This window comes from Hipposideros armiger, unplaced genomic scaffold (genome assembly GCF_001890085.2).
Source record: "Hipposideros armiger isolate ML-2016 unplaced genomic scaffold, ASM189008v1 scaffold_1354, whole genome shotgun sequence".
NCBI classification, from domain to species: domain Eukaryota; kingdom Metazoa; phylum Chordata; class Mammalia; order Chiroptera; family Hipposideridae; genus Hipposideros; species Hipposideros armiger.
This window is the reverse complement of record NW_017732704.1, coordinates 216,328-241,192: the sequence shown is the minus strand read 5'-3', so window position 1 is coordinate 241,192 and position 24,865 is coordinate 216,328. Positions and strand designations below refer to the sequence as shown.

At 37.4% G+C, this 24,865-nt stretch overlaps 1 long non-coding RNA gene across 1 annotated transcript in view; it reads right to left on the bottom strand.

Annotated features, from left to right (window-relative positions):
- Positions 1–1,325: 1,325 nt before the first annotated feature.
- LOC109377283 (uncharacterized) overlaps positions 1,326–24,865 on the bottom strand; it is a 50,033-nt gene continuing 26,493 nt past the window's right edge. Inside the window, exon 3 of the long non-coding RNA XR_002122848.1 lies at positions 1,326–2,430. This is a non-coding gene — a long non-coding RNA (uncharacterized LOC109377283). The remainder of the gene's footprint in view (positions 2,431–24,865) is intronic.

The following is a 24,865-nucleotide window of genomic DNA, read 5'->3' as shown; positions in this document are numbered from 1 at the left end:
GTTTAAAAAGCTCTCTTTGTTTTCTCTTTGAAAAGACACATTTTATGACAATATAGTGCTAAGAGCTAGAAATTTGATATGGTATGTCGAGCTGCTTGCTGATCTAATTAAATTCTGGCAAAAACAAATTTAGATCCGAAAAGCATTGATTTCTCTATGTAATGATCTCCTTTTAAAAAGTGCTTGAAACTTGGTCGGTACACCAAGAAGATTCTATTTCTCTTGTCTTCTTTGGCATTGTTGTCTATACTCAGAGAGAGAATAGTGAGGCTATCTTTGGATTATCTGTGCTTTTCTAACTAATCTTGTTTGAGATACTTTTTTTATGAAAAAAAAAAGAGGAAAGGTTTGAAAATGAAAAATTTTCAAGGTGCTTCAAAGGTTTACAGGTTTTTTCTCTTTAAATATATCCTTCAGGAAATATTTTTCATATATATATATATATATATAAAATAAGCAATGCAAGTAGAAGATAAATAACGATTTCATGCTAATTCCAGAGTTCATATTATAAATTAGTTTCAAATTTCAAAATATTTAAATGATGTTTTACAATTTAGAAGCAATTTTGCCCTTACTGTATTTTTAATTTACTAATTGATTAGTTGAGTAATAACTGTCATATAATGCTGAGCCCCGGTTCTAAAATTCTCTATCTTTAAAGATTCCCTAGGGTAGTGGGACAATGAACAAGACAGAGACATTCATAATATGGTATGATAAGTGCTTGAGTACATTTATTTCCCAAATTTTCCTAATTATAAGTAATATAAGAATGTGAAAAGAAAATAAAGCCACCTTAGGAAGAAGACTGGATATTTTTGTCTGGTTCTAATCTTGATTCTCCTACCAATTAATAAAATAACTTTGTAACACTTAGAACGTTTGTTCGTGAGCAAGGTGGAAATAGCCATAATCAAATTAGATGTTAAATATACACGTTTTAAGCTATAAACATTAGTATGGGTAAGTTGATATTAATATCATAGGTGAAAGTTTTGAAAAAATTTAGGAATTTAAGAATTTACAGACCATGAAAAACAAACATAATGCAAATTGGCTATATGTTTATACAAATCAATTACAAAGATTCTAAACAGTGACTTATAATTAACTGGAGTTTGAAACACAGCATAATCTTGAAACCCATCAACAATCCTCAGGCCTGCTGAGTGCTTCTGAAACCTCCAGCAGTTTTACTTAAATAGAATGGAAAGTTAAAGATGAAAGAGCATATATCTCCAAGATTCAGAGTCACAAAGAATGTAACCTTAGCCTAGTCTATTCTAGGTCCCACATATTTGCACTATTGTTTTCATGGGATAAAGAAGTCCATGGTATATTTTAATATTTCAGCGTGGATGGAGGGGATGGTTTGGGTGATGTCATTTCTGGGCTGAGAATGTCTGAGAAGATTGTGTACTTCCTCCTGGGCTTAGCAAGACTTCTTTCTGAGATGGAGACCCGGCAGCTCCCCATAATTCTCGTCTTCTCAGTTGGGCTTGCTCGTCTCGGTTTATGCAACTTGGGACTGAGTTTCTAACCCTGTAAGAGGTGTCTCAGGTTTGGGGCCCTACATGAGTCTCCCAGACATCAGCCATGAGGTGCCACTTTCCCAGGCCCCACAGGATACTCATCCGTCTGTGTTGGCAAACCTACTTTCATGCTCCATCGGAAGTAGGGGAGCATAGTGGGAGAAACCAATTAGTTTATCCATTAGAAACCAACTAGCCAATGCTAATGGTAAAACTACAGATTACAGACAGCTATGCCTTTTTAATATATTATTTTATTTAATGCTCACAACTTTATGAGATAGGTACTACTACAAACATTACACTACTACAAACTACAGATAATTAACTGAGACTTGCTGAGGTTAAAAATCATACCACCAGAGGAGAATGGTTACACATTTTTACATAAAGAATTTAATAAGCAATGTACAGTCTAAAGTTTCATCAGTGAGCAAATGGAATATTTACTGAAATCCTTGATTAAAAATATATAAACCTTTATTAAGATGAGCTTTTATATCAAGACTCCAGAAATAAGTATAGAGAATCCCTCTTCAGGTAGGAAAGGGAAATTTTGTAGTTGGAGTTTATAATCAACCTGAAAACTATAAAGGGGAAAAGGGGTCAGCCTTTTTAGAGAAGCTTGTTGAAACATTTAGGTACAGGGCTTGGTGCTGAGTGAGGAGAGTCATTTTACTGTGTGAACGTTTGTTGACAGTCAGTGTCCTGGGTCACAAACCCTGTTGGTGAACTCCAGTAGTGCAGCCAAAAACACATACAGCAGATGCTGTTCTTAACCTCATTTTTCAAACAGGAAAATGTTTCAAGGCTTCAAATTAGAACATAATCTTCAGATTAGCAATCATCAATGGGCAGAATTAGTAATTCTGAGAGAAAACCTAAAAAAAAATTCCTGGAAAATAAAACGAGTGTTTAGAAAGCTGATCTTGGAAAACATGTAACATTATAGGGCAGACTTTCAATCCATTTTTTAGCATATAGCAAAGTCATAATCACAGATGTTCTTTATCCAAGGCTCAGATGAGAGCAATGCCCCAAGTCAGCTCCACCGGGGCAGGGAGCACGTGAGATGCTTGACTGGAATTAGAACAGATCATATTCATGAACTTGGGATGATCCCGGTGTAGCCTGTACCCAACAAAGCACACTCTCCCGGGAAGGTGGCCACCTTCATTAGAGCACTTATCTTAGGGCACTTCATGAGGGCACCTGCTTTAGTTTCCGGCTCAGATGAGAGCCCTTAGCTGTGACCTCAACACACTTCCTGATGCCTGCCATTGAAATGAACCCTGTTCCCAGCACTTTCTGCACTTGGCTGAGGTCCTGTTTAGAAGGAACTTATTTTTCATAATTAGGGTGATGACATTCACCCACTTGTGAGTATTGTTTCCTGCCTTGTATCTCTAACCTCACACCCAGGTAATCTCCCACAGATGCTGTGAGAAGTAAGCTGGGATTTGACAGACCCAGCCTTCATGCTGGCCATTTACTCTCCGAACAAGTTGGTCCCTTCAGCCTGCTTGGCAGAGTTCCCAGCATATCTCATGGTTTTGCTCGGATTACCATGTGGTTCTCATGAGATGGAATTACATTAGGGTGAAAAAATTCCAAGAAAACAATATTAAATCATCTCTCCTGGTGAGTTAATTCAATGATGGAACTTCTCGGTCTTGTTTTCCTCCTCTTGTAGTTGTAAGAGGGCAATTCAAATTATTTAAGGATGTTAGAAAAATTATTATTAAGAATATTAGAAAAATATAATATTATACCTAGTGGTGTAGAAAGATTGACTTAAAAAATAATTCAGTAAAAATCAAGTACAGTTGAAAAAAGTATGTGTAATAGGAGTTAGGTTCTGTGTTCAGGGAAGAATGTAAAGTGTGAAATTGTAATCTTTACACTGTGTGACAAAAGAGTTGCAACCTGTGGAGAGGAAAGCAAGAGCTTTTGAACATCCAAAAATAAAAGATGGAGAATAGAATCACAAAACAAATGAATCTTAGTAATTATTAAGCAAAATTTATTAGATAATATAGGAATTCCTTCTATAACGTTGCTGAAACTGATCATCCACCCACGACTTGAACTTTTGCAGCTCTAGGGAACTTATTACTTGTAAGTAGGCCACTCAATAAGAAAAATAATAAGGGAATATATTTTCTTCTTAATAAGTGGAAAAGGGCCAATAACAAGGCACTAAAGATTTTTAATGCTTAACAAGACTTTAATATTTTTAGAAGGAAGAGCTGAAACCCGTAGCCTGAAGTAGGCTAAACATGGCTCTGAGCATCAGGGTAAGCCTGCTACAACGGGGAAGAAGGAATGAATATTTCTAATTACATTAGTCCAGGATCAGGACCTCTACATCTGAGGTTACTTAAGAAAATGCCTTAAATTACTCTAGCAATGCTGTTATCCTGTTACCCCTTTTTTGAGACTGAATAATGGTAAATGCCTAACCTGTGAAAGGGTTAGATTGGAACCTATATTTCTCTCACTGTAAAAATAACAAATTAATATTTTCATATATATAAAACCATTGATTGAAAAGACCAGTTGGTAAATATCCGGATGAAAGAAGCAGGCTACTGAACTGTACGCAGATAGCCTTGCAAATGTTTATTTTCAGACTAGCCTTTCCCGTGCCGCTGTGAGAATCACAGACTACAGAGCACCGCAGAACTACAGAGTAACCGAGCACTAGAACTGGAAGGTGCCATGGAGATGTTTTTCCTACAAACAGGCTTACAACCTGGTTTTAGTTTCAGACCCTTTTTTTCCAACAAAAGGTTTAGATGAAATTCACTCTATTAAAGGCGAGAACCTGCCTCTCTGCCCACTTCCTCCCTTCCTCCATCCCCTCTGCCCCTTTTTCCTTTTCTCTTGCTCTTTCTTTCTCCCTCATAGCAGCATCTGATGGACCATCATCGAGCCCTGTGACTGCATCAGCCAGAGTGTGAAACTCTAGTTATGAACCGGGACACGTGACCACAGACGTCATTTGACTTACAACTGCCAGAGGGGGAAAACAGGCTGAGAAGTTTTATCATTGAGTTAACTCATCAGGAGTGATAATTTAAACAAGTCAACAAATTGAACTCAGAAATTGAACTCCAGCACATAAGGTCACCAAGACCCTAACTTTGCTTTTTAAAGGCCTTCACCAAGGAATATAAAATTTTAGGGACAAAATTTATCAAGGATCAAATTATCATCCTTGAAAGACAATGAAATAAATTAGAATCTTCCTCAATTTGTGAACTTAATCAGTTTGATCAGACTAAAATGGTAGTGTCTTACATGCCATTATTAGGTAAAAAAAATGAATTGAAGATCAGGTAGAGACCCTTAAATTAAACAAAAACAGACAAGGCAAAAATATTGCACATATTTTTGTGAATGTGTGATTGGTGGTTTCTGACCACTGAGGAAAAATCTAAACTTGTTCCCAATTTTGGATTTGGATTTTCATGCTTTTTCATGATTATTGGATAGGTTGTCATCCCAGCTCTTGGCAAGGCAGGCAAGCACTAAGCACACACACCCTGCCTACTTCTATTTAACTCTGAAACACCAACCAGAGGATTCTGACTTTTCAGAGACTACTGCGTTCGTTGGATCCCAGTTAATAGGAGAGATCAAGGAAGTGGAATGTGATAGAAAAGCTTTCAGAAGATGAAAAAGGCCCAGGCTTTTACCAGTAATGTGGGACCTAGGGCAATTCTTGCTCCTCATGAGTCACAATAGAAATGTGGTTGTTAATCAGTAGGTATTGCAAAGTTCTGTGGGCCCCTTCCCAGAAGATGAAATTATGCATAGTGGAATAAGAGAGGGGAAAGTGTAATGCCACCAAATTCCTAGAAGAAATCTTTCTTTACTCGGGAATTATGCTTATTTGATGATTAACAATTTTGTCAGGGAATGGAGAGGGAATTACCTCTTCCTTCCTAAATGAGGTAAGAGACTTACCTCAAGTCCACTATTTCTGTCTTGATAAAGTAATAAAAGAGCCAAATGACCCTCTCCCTCTAAAGCGGTTTCTTGGTTATGTTCACGGAGTTTGACCACCAGCTTTAGGCAAACTCTGCTGTGCACGCTCCTTTGTTCAATGAACTATGCCAGCTCTGGTTTCCTGGATATTTGGGTGTTGAAGAAACTCCCCGCCCTTGCCAAAGGGCTTAAAACAGTGCTTAATTGCTTAGTGTTGTCTTAAATAGGGGATAGGTAACATGGAAGGACTGTTTATTATTTGCAAGACACTGTGCCTTACAAGCATTATCAAGTTCATGTAATCCTTATTTTGACAGATTTCTGACCCTTGATGCCCTAAAACAACTATTATAAATAAGTGAATTGAAGTAAGTCTGATTTCAAAAGAAAGTTGTAAAATAGATAGGATTTATATTTCTAGTGAATTATAATAGCAAATATTCATTTAATGATTTACTATTCATGGTTAGTAGAATAGAATGAAGAAATGATTTACATGCAAGAGATTACAAGAATCTAAATTTATATATATATTTAACAGAAAAAAATTGGGTGAAGACAGAAGGGCTGAAAATGAAAACACATTCCTTTAAGAGGACATACAGATGGCCAACAGACAGATGAAAAGATGCTCAATGCCACTAATCATCGGAGACATGCAAATAAAAACCACAATGAGATACCACTTCCCTCCTGTCAGAATGGCTATTATCAATAAATCAACATACAAGTGTTGGCACAGATGTGGAGAAAAGGAACCCTCATGCACTGTTGGTGGGATTGCAGATTGGTACAGCCACTATGGAAAACAGTATGAGGGTTCCTCAAAACATTGAAAATAGAACTACCATATGACCCAGCAATTCCACTCCTGGGTATCTATCCAAAGAAATCCAAAACACTAATTTGAAAAAAAATACATGTGCCCCTATGTTTATTGCAGCATTATTTACAATAGTCAAGGTATGGAAACAGCCGAAATGCCCATTGATTAGATGACTGGATAAAGAAACTGTGGTACATTTGCACTATGGAGTATTACTTGGCCATCAAGAAGAATGAAATATTACCATTTGCAACGACATGGATGGACCTAGAGAATATTATGCTAAGTGAAATAAGTCAGACAGAGAAAGTCAAATGCTATATGATCTCACTTATATTGGGTTGTCAGAAAAGTCATGACGTATTTTGTCTATGTTTTTCAAAGGTCATTTATTTATATAAAGAACAAAGATCAATCAATGATACATTGCCCATTTGTTCGATAATCTTTTGCCATCTTTCAGTGAGCTTCATAATTCCTCGTTCATAGAAGGACCTGTCTTTATTTGCAAAAAACTGAACAAGGTGCTGATTTACAGCCTCATATGACTTGAATGTTATACCACGCAAGAAGTTTTGAAGAGAGCGAGACAAGTAGAAGTCTGACGGCGCAAGGTCAGGCGAGTATGGTGGGTGTGGCAACACATCCCATCCAAGCTCCAATAATTTTTGACAGGTAATCAAACGTGTGTGGTCTCGCATTGTGGTGATGGAACACAACTCCTTTACAATTAACAAGCTCTGGACGTTTCTGGATGATGGATTTGTTCAAACTGTCCAATTGCTGACAGTATACATTTGAATTGATTGTTTGGTTCCTTGGTAGGAGCTCGAAAAACACGACACCTTTAAATCCCATCACACTGAGAGCATAACCTTCCTCTGATGAATGTCTGCTTTCCATGTTGTTTGAAGTGAATCATCACATCAGGACCAAGATCGTTTGCACACCACATTGTTGTAAACAATCCACTTCTCATCACCAGTTATCAGTCACTTCAAAAAAGGATCATTTTCCTCATGTTAATGAGCATATTGCAGATGTTTATATGCGCTGTCAAATGAAGTTCTTTGAGTTCATGCAGAACCCAAATATCGAGCTTGCTCATGTATCCCAGCTTCTTCAGGTGGTCATGAACGCTTGAATGATGGATGTTCAATGTTTCTGCAATCTCTCATGTTGTGTAATGTGGGTTTTACTCGATCAGTGCCTTTATTTTGTAGTCATCAACCTCAGTGGGCCTCCCTGACCGAGGAGTGTTGTTGAGAATAAAATCACCAACACAGAGTTTCATTAACCATCGTTGGCACTGACGTTGTTGTAGAGCATTATGACCATAAACTTTATGCAACTTTTCACAAACTGACATGAGTTCTTCCCTTTATGGAAGTAAAACAGTAAAATATGGCAAAAATGCAGTTTGGACTTCCATCTTCAACTTGTTGTAAAATCTCCAAAACTCAACCAAATCGCTCAATTTTTTTAGAATGAAGTTAGAACTGTCAGCTGTCAAATGACATAGCAATAACATAGATGCAAATGACTCTAGTACTTCCAAAAATGAACTCGTGCCATCTGTTGCAAACATGCATCATGACTTTTCCGACAACCCAGTATGTGGAATCTAAAGAATAGAATAAATGAACAAACAAAACAGAAATAGACCCAGAGATATAGAGAAAAAACTGATGCTAAGTGGAAGGGGTTGGGGATAGAGGAGAAGGTAAAGGGGTTAGAAAGTACAAATTAGTAGTCACAATATAGTCATGGGGATATGCAATACAGTATCAGGAATATAATCAATATTGTAAAGATTATGTAGGGTACCAGATGGGTACTGGACTTATCAGGGGGGATCACTTCATAGACTGTGTAGATGCCTGACCAATGCACTATAAACCAAAGCTGAAGCTGAAGTAGAATAATATTGAATGTCAACTATAATTAAATACACACACACACACACACACACACAGACACACACACATGAAGTCTGACAATTAAGTTTGTGAACTTGTTGCAATGATGTTGTTAACCTTTTGTTTGATATGAGAGATTATGCATTATGAATTTGTACCAATTGGACAGTTAAGCAAGTTTACTATTTGGAAGTGCTGAAAAGGCTGCATGAAAAAATGAGATGACCTGAACTTTTCACCAACAATTCATGGTTCTTGCATCACTATAATGCACCAGCTCACACGGCACTGTCTGTGAGTGAGTTTTTAGCCAGTAAACAAATAAGTGTATTAGAACACCCTCCCTACTCACCTGATCTGGCCCCCATTGACTTCTTTCTTTACCCAAAGATAAAGGAAATATTTAAAGGAAGACATTTTGATGTAATTGGTACATCAAAGGTAATACAACAACAGCTCTGGTGGCTATTCCAGAAAAAGAATTCCAAAATTGCCTGGAGGGTGGACTAGGTGCTAGCGTTGGTGCATAGCTTCCTAGGGGGAGTACTTCAAAGGTGACCTTAGTGATATTCAGCAATTAGGTATGTAGCACTTTTTCTAGGATGAGTTTGTGAACTTAATTGTGTGTCCTTGTATACAGAGGGTGCCAATAAAATGTATACACATTTGAAAACCTGTATTAAAATTGTAATAATATATACCGATAACAAAAGATGAATACATGTCATGTGTCTACATTTTTTTGGTACCCACAGTATATACAGATGGTGCCAAAAGAAATTTATACACATTTTAAGAGATGTTATCTGTGCTCAAGCAGTAGTTCACCATAATCAGAAGTGTCTAGACACTGATGGTAACCACTTTGAGCACCTCTTGTAATTGCAAAAGTCAGACGTGACATGTATTCATCTTTTGTTATTGGTATATATTGAGTATTACAACTTTAATACAGTTTTGTCCTTTCTTAAAATCTGTATACATTTTTTTGCTCCCCTCTATATATAGTCATGGGATGTAAAGTACAGCATAGAGATTATAGTCAGTGGTATCGTAACAGCTATATATGATGTAAGAGGGGTAGTAGATTGGGGGGGGCTATCACTTTGTGAGGGGTGTAAATGTATAACTACTACATTGCTTTTTACACTTGAAACTAATAAAAAGAAAAAAATATATTAAATTAAAAATATTTTTCATTATTTATACAAAGATCACACGGGATTTTAGGGGTCATGACTAAATAGGTGAATTTCTTTTCACACACAACAAAAAGAAAATGAAAACACATTACAAAATATTCTACAAAGATAGGACACTCACAAAATAAAAAATACTTAGCAATTGCTGAACAGTGATCAATTGTCTTGCAAGGAAAGGCATTTGTAAGAAACAAATTCTTAAGTAAAAATGTCTAGTGAGCTTCAAGGATTTTCTATAAAAGATCAGAGAAAATAAAACTTTTTGGGGAACTTCACTGAAACCACTCTAATGTTTTATTCTGCTCCACCATGACTAGATTGGCTACTCTGGATTACAGTAACTGTATACAGAGGAGTAGCTGTGTGTGTGTGTGTGTGTGTGTGTGTGTGTGTGTGTGTGTGTGTGTGTGTGTGTGTGTCTGAATGAAACTAGGTGATTAATGCATCTTTAGAACATTTGTATTCCATGTCTACTGATATTTTGTTAAAAAGTATTTGTAGAAATAAAATTAACTCTTTAATTGATTATCTCGATGGGAAATTGGGAAACTGTCTTCCTTTTCCCTTTTCTGTAACTCTGCATCTAATTGGTCATTACAACATGTTGAATTTCTTTTATATCCATCTGCTCCTCTTTTCTATTGCTGACTCTGCCTTAAGTTTGGTGGGTATAAACTTTACTAGGTTTATAATGCAATAGCTTACTCCTAATTGCATCTCTTGCCTCCTATCTGTTTTTCTTCCAACCATCTTTGCAACTGCCCCTGAGTTTTGAAAAGAGAGATCTGACTCAATTGATCCCTTAAAAAACCAAAACTTAGATGGCTCCCCATGGTTGCCAGAATAAAGTTCAACATCTCCCTTTTAAATTAAGAATGCACTCACAATTTAAAAGGATGCACTACTTGACTATGTTTAGTACACATGTTCCATACTCTTAAAGATTTTTGTCTTTTTTCTGTCATAAAATCTTATCAAAATGTGTTAGATATCTTGATTTAATTATTGACATACTGTGCTTCACTGATATATAGTAGGTGCTCATTAAATATAAAAGTTAAGCACTGGAACAATCTGGCCTTAATTTGGCTTAGTTTTATGCTTCTCTACACATTCCAGTGCATCTGTTCTTCAACACTCCCCAAAACCTTTTCTTTTTCTTGTTTTTTGCTTCTTTCCTTGGTACCATCTCCACGTAATATCACCTTCCTATACATCGCAAAATCTTACCTGTCCTTTAATACAGACCTTTAATTCCAAATTATCTTGGAAGCCTTTTCTTATCTAATGGGCCTTATTTATTTTCTCCTTTGGAATCCAATTGCATGCTCTTTGGACCTCTCCTATGGTACTGAACTCTTTCTGCTTGGGAATGCAGTTAGCTTTTCAATCTCCCATTTCCTCTACTTCTTGAAAGTTACTTGAGGACACAGATGATGCCTGATGCCATGAAGAAGATGCTTAGTTACTAAGTATTTATTAAGCGGAGGTTTGATAATCAATATTTCTCTATGAATATTCTCCAGAACTCTCTTTCTGTAGGATGGCAGCAGATATGAAATGGAATTCTTTGCCTAAAGAAGTTTGGAAAATACTGGGTTAAACAGAGTCAAACAATTTTTTTTTTTTAGCTGACATATTTATCAGAGCCTTAAATGCTAAATTTTATTTTTTCTAAGGGGGAAATGTTGTACCTAGGATTCCCAAACTTACCTGGCCACAGAACCCTTCATTCACAGATTGGTATGCTACATTTAATCTGGTGAGATCTGGCTGGCTCCTGTTTTAGACTTGAGAACAGTTCCAAATCCCAGATGATATGGCTTGGGAGTTAACTAGGTTTAGGGATTAAATCTTTAACAGAATTTGGCACATGAAGAAGCTCTGATCTTCACGCAGCTTCAGCCATTGACTTTTGAGCTGCAGGAGGCATCTCAGGGAGCTTCAGGTGGACAAGCGGGGTTAGAGTTTTTCACATTCTGAATGTCTAAATGACAGTGAGGTGTTGCGGAATGTCTCCATATTATGTAATTTATCCTAGTGTATAAGATATATATGGAAATATTCACAATTAATTATTAGTTCATTTCTCTTGTGCACTTTAATGATGTATTTATACACACACACACACACACACACATCTGTGTTCTCTAGCACATGAGTATCCTGAGGAAGAACAATTTTTTAGTGCACAATAATGTTGGCTTTGTTTAGACAAAGAGGAGTCAAAATGGAAGAGGGTTTGATAAGTAGCTTTTAAAAATGGGATTAGTCAGTCCTGCTCCAGTTTCAGTACCCTTATCAGTAATAGGCATTATGATATCCTCTGACAGACCACAGGATACCAAGAATGTCTCAGTTTTCATCTGGAATCTGCACTTGCGCATAATGGAGGAAGTTGCCTTGGAAAATAGGCTTCAGTTTCTGTCTGTTGTTCTCTTCACCTCAAGTACATTCCCAAGAGCTGAACCGTATCCTTTCTGTCCTTTGTGTCCCCTTTAACTTGAGTGCTGTGCTCTGTACCCAGCAGGTACTTCCAAGACAATGTGAGGCCAGCTCCCTTGTAAGTTAGCAGGTTCATCATTATCATCATCATCGTCATTATTATTATTATGATGATGATGTAATTTTAGGTGTACAAAACAATAGTTAGACATTTATACCCCTCACAATGTGATAACCACCCCCAATCTACCACCCCTCTGACATCATATATAGCGTTACAATTCCATGGACTCTATTCCCTATGCTGTACTCCACATCCCGTGACTATATATATATTAAATTATAGTTTGCATGGAAGAGTGTCTTGATGATAAGGTAGGGTAGAGCGTAGGGGCATGGTGTGCAGATGCCACCGCCTCTGGAGACTGGGAACAGAATTCAAAAGACTTTGATGAGCAAGAAGCAAATCTAAGGGTGTTCACTAGTACTCTCAAAGCAAAAGAACTGCATCAAACCAATTTCACATGAGTAATGAGGAGCTAGATCCAAGTGCCTCAGAAAAATATCTAAAAGTCATAAAGAATTACCAAAGCTCCCATGAGTCAGCACATGGTGCTTTTTAAAAACAGAGCGTTTTCCCAAGGATATGTTAAAAAGGTATATAGAAGGCAGCAGTTATGTTCAAGTCTATCTCCTTGTAAATGGCATAATTAGATGGGATAACTTGGAAAATATGTTGTGAGCTAATGAAATAAAACTCAATTGATATTTCAATTTTGGGAATCTTCCCCAAATGATTCCTGAAAATGTTGTACCCATTAAGTCTCTTTATAAACAGTGGCAGCATCCACAAGCTGGGATCTCAAATCCCCCAGGATTTTGGTGGTTTTAACTCTAATAAAATGGGGGGACATTCCCATGTGAAGAAAAGTGCCCTCATTCCGACCTTGTAGTGCCTCTGGTTGTGTGAAGAGCAGTGTTCCCATACTGTCAGCCTGGACATAGCTCTGTTGCTGAATATTCATTTGGTTTCAGTTACACATACTGAATATTTCAAATATTTCAAATATTTGTAACAATTAAAACCCACATACCTATTTTGAAAAATTTATGTTGAATATTAACTATGAAATGAAATAAAATAAAAAGATTATCTGCTGTTAACTCATTCAAATTATGGTCTAATACAGGTAAGAATTTTTTTTTTTAATTGGGTAATTGGGGGGATGGGAACAGCAGTGGGAATTGGGGGAAGGGGAACAGACAAGTTGCTGTTGTTTTTGTTCTTCAGTCTAGTTGTGGAGGACGTCGCTTCACTGGCCCAAGTTGGCACCATCATTGCGCTCTTCCGGGCAAGGCAGATCAGTCGCCTGCTTCTGGAAGGCCGCTCACTTTGGCTGCTGGCTGCTCACGCTGGCTGCTGGCTACATACGGTAGCCCATGGCAACCCACTGCCACAGGGGCTGCAGCCTACGCCGTCGCCGGTGACTCAGGGCAGCCCAACTCCAGGTTGAGCTGTTGTTCAGCATCTTAGCTGCAGAGGGCAGTGTCACTGGTCCTCATATGTGGGATCCGAACCGGGGCCCTCTGGCGTCCCAAGCCAGTTCTTAACCATCGCGCCACTCGGCAGGCCCCAGGTAAGAATTTTAAGACAGTCCAATGTCAAAAGAAATTAGAGCTCGCAGTCCACAGCCCCACTGGAGCGCTCAGCTTCCAGCCACCCCATTTGCCAGCAACAGGAGTGAGCCATCCTGAGAGACGGTGTTCCAAGACGCGAGTGAGCTGCCTGCTGCTGGCTAGGTTCTCTGGAAGCAAACACTGAGATGGAATTAATGGTACAAGTGGTTAGACTTCACCACCGGTGTGAGGCAGGGAACAAGATTGGGCAGAAGAAGAATCTAAACTGCCGTGAAAGTCCAGCAAAGCCTTCGCCAACCAGGCGTGAAGCTCTTCAGTGCGATTTGCCTATCACGTTTGTTCAGGGTGGAGCTGAGATGGCCGGAGCTTCATATCCCTGTCTCACTCAGTCATGAGGTGTGAGGTGTTCTGGAAAGGATGTGATCTCAGATGAGGCAGCTTTCTGTAGCTGAGGCAGACCCCGAAGGACCTGACATCGGGGGGTGTCCACCGACCACACACCCCATAGCTGATGGCAAATCTTTCTTCGAAAAGAGGATCTTGGCTGTGCATCTCCTTAGCTGCCCCACTGCCGCACTTGGAGCAGAGATGAGTTGCCCTGGGGTGGTTTGTTGTACAGCAATATTGATTGTAATGCATCCAAAAAATTCCAGGGACAATCTGTTACAAAATGAAAAGAAAAAAATACCATAGCAAAGCCTATGGTTTAATTCAGTTATTTATTTGATCTCTGTATGGGTAAACATTATTTAGGTATTTATCTATTTGGTCTCTATATAACGGAATGACTAAAAATAAAATGTCAAGGGATGAAAAACTCAATGTCAAAACTGTTGTAAAATTAAAGTTTGAACAATGAATGGAATAATTTTGTAACAAAAATGAGGCAAAAAGTTTCTATCTTTTAATATATGATACACTCACATGAATCAATAAGAGATTCTAGGTATAGAAACAGACATATCAGGAAAGATATATATACAGATAATGAGCATATGAAAAATGTTCAATCTCATAAATAAAGAAATGTAAAAGAAGACTATAATAAATATCATTTCAACTCATCAAATAAGCAATGTTAAAAGAAAGTGGTACTCAATGCTTGCGTTGATGGTATGATCTGATCATTCACATAAACCCTGATGGGAGAAGAATTTCTTAAGATTCTTCTAGAAAGCATTTGGCAATATGCATTACAAGCCATAAAACTGTATATTTACTCTCACCCAATAATTAACTTTTCCCAAAGCCCTACCTTGGAGAAATATTCTAAAATTTATGTATTAAAATGTTCATCCCAGTCTTTTATGTTTGTTAACAGCCAAATAGGGGGGTAGTTGCAGTAAGTTATGGGATAGAACATTATGTGGCTATTAAGTATTCTATTTAGTTATTCTTTTAAAGAAAATTTAATAGTGAGAAACAGTGGTTATGTTCAAAAACAGTACACAAAACAGTACACAAAATCTATATGCAATAAAAATTCAATTGTGAAAAATGTCTATACATGTTTGAAAATGTGGTAATGTGTCCAGAGTTGCTTCTACTCCTAGGACGATTCTCGAGTGGTATTCCTTTCCAACCACCTCTTCAAGCTGCCACCTTAATGGAAGGCACCCGTGTCTTCGCTGTTTGGCATGCACAAGTATCCAGGAATGAGCAACATCTAGTGGTCCCCGGGCACGGTGAGCGAGTGGGTCACTGTCAAATGCCTCCAAGTGCGGAGCTTCCGCTAACCTGGCAAAAGGTCACATTCCTCTATTGGACCCCCTCTTTCTGCCCAGCTCCTCCAAGTCCAGTGACTCCCTGCTTCCTAGCCCCACTCTTTTAATCACAGTTTTCTCCCCCAAACTGGATTCAACCAAAGTTAGAATGATGTTTAAATCTTTGTTTCTGCTCCAGGGTGAGGAGAGCTTCAGTTGCTATTGAGAGGTGGCAGAGCAGATGATATGGGAAATAGACATATCCAAGTGATTTGGGCTAATAAATGTTGTGGCTTGGTTTACCCACATTATTGTTGCAAGACTTGCTGGTTGGAAGAGACTCAAATTGAAAATGAAATCTACTTGAAATCCTTTAGTTCTGAGACATTTTAAGAAGTGATTATTTTTAGATTTTAACATAGTTCATACTCAGGGAATTTACAAGATTTCTGAAAGGCACTAAAATCACTGAAGATTTTTCATCTGAGATGTAGAGAAATGCCTCTACCTCATGAGACCTCTGTGGTCAGATTTTCCTCTGATCTTTTTCATGGCAGAAGTAGGCATTGCCGTGACCTCTTACACTGAAAAGTAGTAGTCTTCTATTCAGAAATTTCTCTGTTTAACTCAGACTTTCTTAGTGAGAAAAAAAGATAATGTATGCAGGGGTTTTCAAGGCTATTTCAGGTGACTCTTTAATGACTGTACCAACCTTTTAAGCAGCCTTTCTGTTCTTGCTTCTCCTCCAGTGGAGGAGAAAATCAACAGAAGCAAAGTTGACAGCAAAAAAAAGTATTTCTGCCTATGACAATGTGTCTGGTGACACAAAGCATTGACCTTGAAGCACTATTCTATTCATTTGTGGATGGTTTAATCAATGGGCCCTTTGAACAGCTGGGTCATTTCTCCCTGCTATGTAACCCAATGGCTCACCCTTGCTCTTGTTTTCTCTATGTCTATCTTTATTACTCATCAAGAGAAAGAAAGCTCTAGACCTCCAATTTAAGGATATTTTTTCTATGTCACAAAAGCAGGGTGAAATGGGGTCAAAGCTAGGAATAATTGAAACTATCAAACCATAGAAAATATTTGAGAAAATACATTCATAGACACAGAGAACCAGAGCTTTGCACATATAACATGACAAAGGGATTTCTTAATTCTCATTAAAATCCCTGCCACTTTTTGTCAGTATCTGTGCTCAATAATTGATTTCTTTTAGGCAGCCAGGATTAATTTATGAGATTGTCTAAACATAGGCCTTTAAAAAAACAAGCACATAAGCACCCCCTCTAGCAATGTATATTCCCTAAATGTCACTAAATTTAAAACATAAAATCATCATTTAAACTTTTATGCAGAAAAAAATGTGGCCATCAAAGGAACCAAAATCAAGAAAATGTTGGACTTCTTCATAGCACCAGTCAAGAAAAGTAATCATGGAAATAACTTTAAATCTTTAAAGAAAAGAAGAATGTGTTCTAATACAGCTCTTCAGCTGTGCTACCATTCATATGTGAGAACGGCTGAAACACATCCTCTGACATACAAACTTTGAGAATACTTACTATAAAAATACATATTTTTGTAGATGTTACTGAAGAAAATTTATCTGGAACTCCAGAAAAAAACAAAATTGAGGTGAGGTATTTGGGTATTTAGAGAAGGGGAGAGAAAAACTTTTGATTAGGGAGGTTTTTGGAAAATGGTCTTATGATTACAAAAGAAAAGAACCATTCATTTTAGAGATAACATGATAATAAAAGGTGTGTGTGTGTGTGTGTGTGTGTGTGTGTGTGTGTGATGAATTAATGTTTACTGACATAACCATAATAATGAAGTGAATTATTTCTGAGTCACTTACCTGTTGAAACGAAAGCAAAATATAAAAGTAAAAATTTTAATGTAGAAATACTAAACCTCTGTAGAAAGTTATATATTTGGAGTGGGAGAATGAGTTTTAGAAAGGAGAAAAGGACCCATTTTGAATTTTTTATTTAAATAAAGGGAATAAAAATAAATTTGTATTTGATCATGTGATTATGAGCTAATAATTATAGAATGAGTAATGTCTGTCAGATGTTTTTATATTAATCTGAGTGATATTAAAATACTTCAAATCATTCTGAAACGTAAAAGGAGAGAACATTAAATATATTTCAAAACATATTAGAAAAGGGTAACATTTAAAAAGGAAAACGAGGGAAAATAACATAGCTTAGAGCTATTGAAATGATAAAGACTACATAAAATTATCGAACATATTGAGTAATGCTGAGTGAAATATAACAAGTCTAAATATGTGTGAATTATGTAAATATACATTCTTGTTGAAGATAATATAAGCATTTAAGGATAGTGGTACTAATACTATTATTACTATTAAATTATTTTAATATTATTTTATTCTTTTTAGTATTTCCACAATTCTTTATTCTGAAGAGTTAATTGCTTGTATATTAATTTACTTGAAATAATGTCTGAATAAAATGCCAGGCTCTTTAATAATTATGTAAAGAATATGTTTTATTTTTGTTTTATGAACAACTTTAACAATCCCACTTTATTTTTAATATCTAATAAACTAATCATTTACACAAAAGCACCACTTACAAAATTATCTTGATGAAATTGTGTTGCTGGTCCATAATGGAATTGAATTTTGGGTTAGATATTATCAAATACTGAAAACAGTTACCTTTTTTGACTCTTTAAAGAAAACTTTTTAAATAACCTTCTATGTTTTCCTCATTTGAAATTACTGAAACATCACTGAAATGATCTGCCTCATCTTTGAGTTGTTTCAGTGTATGTTGTATTTCCCTGGATTAGTAGGCTTAGTCTGTGTTTACTGGAGCAGAAATGACAAGTACCATGAAGCAGCGAGCCTAAGGCTGATTTTCACTGGTGTCCCTGAGAACCAGTGGGACCACTCTTCCTACTTAATGTTCATACTATTTCTGCCACAATGCCAGGAGTTGAAGCACATTGAAGGAGCCCTATGGGCAGAGCACCATGGGAAGGGGAGGCCTCAGCTGCTCAGTGATGTGATGCCCCTAGCCTATTTCAGCATCATTGATGAGGATGGTCCTAGCAGTGAGATCCACAGAGCTGATGAGGAACTGTGCTATTGCCTGGAATCAGGTTTTGATGGAATACATTTTCCTTGAAGAGGAGCCATTTTTTCCCCCAAGTGATATAATTGTTTTCAAATGATTAAGTTCTAAATTAGGAAGAAAATGTGGAAGTGAGTAGCACTCATATTGTTCATCATGACCAATTACCCCATGGCCTTTGCATATCCAGTGCTGCTTTAGCAGAGAGGTCATTGGAACTCTGCTGATGATATACAGAACTCAGAGAGATCCAGGTTGGGCCCTCAATGAAATTTCAAATCCAAAAATGATGTGAAAATAGAATGTAGGTAAAGTTGATAAAAATAACATTAACTTACTTGGCCTTTTTAATTAATTAATTAATTAATTTTTTATTGTTAGTTTCAAGTGTACAGAACAATGCAATAGTTACCCTTTTCACCCTCATAAAGTAACAACTCCCCTCCCCCATCTACTGCCCTCCCACCCCCGATATCATGCTTATCTATTACAATTCCATTGATTCCATTCCCACTCTCTACTCCATGTCCCGTGACTACTTGGCCTTTTTGACAACCCTGTGAGGTGTGTAAAGAATCATGGTTTGGGATTAGAACCTGAAGATCCTTTCCTCTTCATCCTAAAATAGCTCGACTCCATCAGGGCTAGCAGGTCTCGTGCAAAAAGTAGTCTTCTCTGAAATACGCCTACCACTCCTACTAAAAAAAGCCATCTCATTTCCTAATAATGCAACTGAAAATATAGGTGTGGGTGGTGTGAGCATGCCAGCTCTCTTCGTCCCATGATTCCAAAACATGGCTTTTAATCTACAAATTCTTGGGACAAAATTGAGGTGTAGCTTGTTTGTCTTTAGATGCTGTGGGTTAGAAATTTATTTCTAGAGGAGTATTTATCTCAATCAAATTCTCCTCTATCAGAAGTATTTATAGCTCTTGTAGAGTTCAATATAGAATGATTCTGTCATTAAACATATAAATTAATACTTTTTACCTCAGCACAAGAATTTCACTTGGATGTATCTGAGTCTGATAGTTTTAATTTCAAGCCATAATTTCTTACCATAGAGTATATGTATATATATGGTATTTGTGCAAACACACACACGCACACATGCACACATTCTCACTCACACATGCACACAGGCACACACACATCTATGTGTGTCCATATGTCAGTTGGTCAGTAAGTATCTTTTAAGAACCTGTTACATGGTGGACATTGGTGGTAATGAGGATCCCTGTCCCAGGGGAGCTGACGTTCTAGAAGGGAGAGACAATACTCATGTTAGAAACAAACACAATAGTTTTAGGTACTGATAGGTGCTGTAGAAAGGACAAACGTGGTGATGTAGAGTGACTTTGGGGGATGAGGTGCTGCCGCTGCAGGGAGCCCCAATAATCTTCTCTGAGGAGGTGGAGGGAGGTCTGAGCTGGAGTCTCAGGGGATAGAAGAAAATGGTGTGGGGAAGAGACCCCTGAGCACAAGGACAAGCCGGTGCATAGGCACTGAGATGGAAGGAAACCCAGTAAGCTGGGGCGCGATGGGGACAAATCAGGTGACATGCCGCCTTACAAGTCAATGAATCACGTGTAGACTCTGAGTGGATTGGGAAGCTACTGGAGGGTTGTGAGCAGGTGAGAAATGCGACCTCACTTTCACTTTAGGAGGGTGGATGATAAAATTCCTCCTACTCTGTACCTCACATTAACTAGTTTGCTAAGGTGTGGCAGTTTTATCTCTAGCCTTGCTCTTTCAGCCATTTATTCTTCCTCCATCCCCACTGTCACTATTTTAGTGCAGGTCTTCATTTTTCTTGCTCAGTTACTATGACCTACTGACTTGCCTCCTTGCCTCTAGGCTCTTTCCTTCCTGATCTATTCTAACGTCTGCTATTAGACTTCCTTGACTTAAAAACTCATCCCCCTCTCAACGCTTCCAGAGCTAGCGCCAGTGTCCCTGTGTAGAAGAGTTCCTGAACGAAGTCCTGTGTTTGTACCTGGAGGTCTGCCAGCGTGGATCTGGCATTGTTATATTTATTTGAAGAACTGAGTTTCTCAAAGGAAGTGGCTCATTTTTTAAAAAGAACTTTAGCTCACTGGCTTGGTCCAAAGATGAGGGGTTAATATTGGAGAAGAAGGCTGATTTTGAATGTAGCTTAGGTACGCCACAGAGGTTTGCTTTAACCCAGTATCATGAATGAAACAAAATTTCCAGGGAACGTTGGCTGTCATAAGGAGACTTCTTTAAAAGAAAATGGAAAACACAATGTAGCAATATGTTGTGTCCTTATAAAAGGTATGCCATTAGCTACTCCCTTATTTAGAAAAACTGTGGACTCCAAAGACAAATCCTAGCAACAGAAGTGAGGTGACTAAGCTCTCTAGAAAGATTAAACAACAGGGTCCGCTCACTATCTAATGTCAAAAACCATCAGCATAAATTAGAAGGAACCTAACAATTGAGGTTTTAACTTTCTCAGATACTAGCTTTATTCAAATTTGAACCAATCTTGTTCAACTCCATGAGTTATTCAGGGTACTGTTTGTCTGTTAGTGTGCATCATTCTAGGCAGGCCTAGGCAGGCCTGTAGATAAGGGGAAGGTATCAGTGGAGAGCACATGGCGCTGTGGTTTGTATTTTAAGAATTAATCCAGTATTTGGGAATAACACAGACTTAGGCTTTAACATCATTCCTCTCAGAATCATTCCACATTTAGCTTATTGGGAAGCTTTGCTGATGCTTAAAAATAAAAAACAGATGAAAACTGCCACATCCTGTTGAGAATGGGCAATTATCCTTCATTTGGTTTCCAACTTTCCTTGTAAACATGCCAACTGAGAAACTGTTGGTTTGAGTGTAGGGCTGTTAGAATTAACTGTTTTCCCACCACCTGCGTGAAGCATCCTCAGGCCTCAATTCTTGGAGATGACTGTGTAACTACCGAGCATGAGCATTGTCTTTCAATGGCCGTATCTCCTGGACAATAAGTAACCATTAAAAAAGGGAATAAAATGGCCAAGTCAGTGGACCAATGGCCTATACTGGTCACTTGTTTTCAGTGGTAAAGAAAGGTAGTTCAATGTTTTCCTTTGGGATATTGGACTCCAAGTATGGCAAAGAGGGGCTTCTGCTTCCTCAGGCTTTGTCCTACGGGGTCTTTGCTCACTCTTGATTGTCCCACACAGGAATGCTGACACGTGATTGCAACCGGCTTGCAGTCACGCAGGTGGCAGTCAGCCACACAGAGATTAGTGGGGAAACAGCCGGTGCAGGGGCAGCCAGGATACGAGAACGAGGATTTGAATCCCACCCTAAGTCTTGACTCTGCCAGTTACTAACCAGTTTTATATATCATTGAGATTACATTTATTTTTATTGTGGTAAAATCACATAATACAAAATTTACTACCGCACCCATTTTTAAGTGTACAGGTCAGTGGTGTTAAGTACATTCATATTGTTGTGAAACAGATCTCCAGAACCTGTAATTTGTAAGATGAAAATCTTACAAATCTGAAACTCTGTACCCATTAAACAACAGCTCCCCATTTCTTTCTCCTGGTAAACACCATTCTACTTCTTGTTTCTATAAATTTTACTATTTTAGATACCTCATATCAGTGGACTCATACAGTGTTTGGCTTTTTTTTTGACTGGCTTATTTTACTTAGCATAATGTCCTCAAGGTTTATCCATGTTGTAGCATGTGGCAGGATTTCCTCCCTTTTTAAGACTGAATGACATTCTGTTGTATGTACCTACTACATTCTATTTATCCAGACTTCCATTGCGAAATGGGAAATAAGAAATCATTTTTAACTAGAAGTTAGTTGTCATCTTCCAGTGTAAACTCTGAAGCAGTACATGTTTGTTTACTCTTAATTTGGAAAATTATGTTACAGCAGAAAGTATTGGTCAAAGATTCATTACACCTGGGTTCTAGTCTTGGCTCTGATACCAATTTTCTGACTACTCCATCAATCTGTGCCTTCTGGGGACACATATCTGTTTTAAAATCGTATCTGTTTTAACTACTCAACAGGATTTTTGAGAGGCAAAAGAGACAGATTCATTCCTCAGAAATCTCTCAATCATTCTTGGTGCCGAGGTGCTCAGCTGTTAGTTCTGGATGTAGCTGCTTTTATTTTCAGGAGGAACAGGCCTGGAGAACAGCCTCAGTCTCCTGATCTATAAAAACGATTGAGGCTAAACCAGGTCACTGATATCATTGTACTATAAACTGCCAATTAAAAAATACTCTATTGATAAACATAGACATTTTATGTTCTATTCCAGTGCTATTTTGATATTTTAAAAAATGCTATGTGACAGAAAACAAAGTACTTTGTAATTTTTGAATCTCCTTGTTCAAAGCTGTATGTTCCAACCAGTCCCTTCTTTTTTCTGAGAGATATGTCCTTCACATACCCTCAAAATACCCTGTAAAATTGAAGTAGATGGGCTTTAAGACACATTTGAGGATTCTATGACTTGTGCTTTTTAACTTTAGGTAGTTTTTCATCATCGCATCATATCTGGCATTTGCAGGATCTGTGCCAAATGTGCAGCTGGTCTTGTCACTAAGGACTTCTAACAGGGTAGCTATCAAAATGATGTGCTTATCAATGCATGGAGCAAGATACTCTATTTTCAAGGACTCTGGATACTACACACACACACACACACACACACACACACACACACACACAAGTACACAAGTATATACATATATATAAAATATTAATAAACATTACATTAATTTTTGTTTAAATTGGGAACAATAAAGCAGTAGTAGCAAGTATGAAAAGTGCCAGTTGACGAAATACACTGCCTGGTTAACCACCTGATTATTAAGTGACTGAAGACTAAAAGGCAAGAACAACAAATATACAAAATTTGCTGTGTCCCTGTCCTCTGTCCCAGCGTGCCGTTAGGGCTTAATCACCTTGCCACAAGGTCGTTTAACTTCAAGATTTGTGCTGGAACTAGAATGGGTGGAGTCATCAAGGGGGGGTGTACGGGGAAACCTATCAAAATAGGAGTTTTCGTCTTACAGTTAGATTTTTATTAGGCTGATTATCAATATCTCAGTTTAAATTCAATTAGAAAAATGAATTTCTCAAAGGCAATGTTTATCTTAGAATAACTTGTTAATTTACATGTTTATACCATTTGAATTAATTCATACTGAAAACTTCTTTAATACAAGCCTAAATAATTAACAATATATAAAGTATGAATTATGTCTTATTGTGAATAATTACATGTTTGGTCATCAGTAATCTTGAAAATAATGGTATATATAGTTTTTTAGTATTTAAAATTAAGACCATCTATTTATCTTATTGAAAATCAATTAATTATTTACCAATAATTCTCTGGTATTATTTATTGGACACAAAGCTATTAAAAACATGGTATGAAAGTATGTTGATGAAACAGAATGAAAGCCAGAACAAAGAACTTCAGAAAGATATTTTAGAGAAGGCTTTTTATGATATTTATATGTAACCTCTATCTTTAGTGAGCATGATTCCTAATGCTATTCAGTTGTAAGTGATGTGAAAGCTAAATAAAAAATTCCACCTGAGTTAACGTTATATTTGCATATGACATAAATCCCTATTTTGTACATACAGAAAGATATATTTGATTTTTATTAGTGGAAAGTTAGTTTTTTCCTGTTCTTTAAAAAAATGTTTTTAATGTTGTTAGTTTGAAGAAATATCAAATTATTGGTTGATGGACACATTGCAGACTGGTTGCAAGGACAGTCACAGGACTCATGTGGTTTTTCTCATATGGGAAGAAGGCTGATCAGGCAGTTACAGAGAAGCATAGATGAAGGAGGGATTAATTTTATCTGGCAGTGAAGGTGGTAATTCAGGAAACTTCCATAAAAGACATAAGGCTTGAATGAAGCTTTGAATTGTGAGTTGGTGTCCCCCAGGCACAGGGGACACATCCATCCCAGAGGATGCAGTGGAAGTCCAGGCACAGCAGTGGGGAACAGGGTGGGTTTTGGGGGGAACTGACAAGGTTCCAATGTGCACACAAATATGAAGCCGTTGAGGTCAAAAGGAGAACTTTTATGTTTGATGAATAATCAGAGGTGAGGAAGGAGAAAGTGGAATGAAAGATAATGCTAAGATTTCAAGTCATGTTCATTTGTCTTTGAGAACAGTTTTGATTGCTGTCTACATGGGTTCTACAATGTTTTTGATCAAACTCTTGCAAAAACGTCTACAAACAGGACATCTTGTCATCAAACATTAGAGAAAAAACTGAATATAACAATGATAATAATCATGTTATAAAAATCTCTTCCTGAAAGCAAAGCACAGGCCAATTTTAAAATAAGGAGTAAACCTCATTTAACCTTGTGACATTTTATGCAATGTTAGAAAAGAGATATTGTCTGAAGTATGGCAATTAACAAATCCTGCTCTAATCCAGTAAATGTAAAATCAATTTTTAAGCTTTTTAA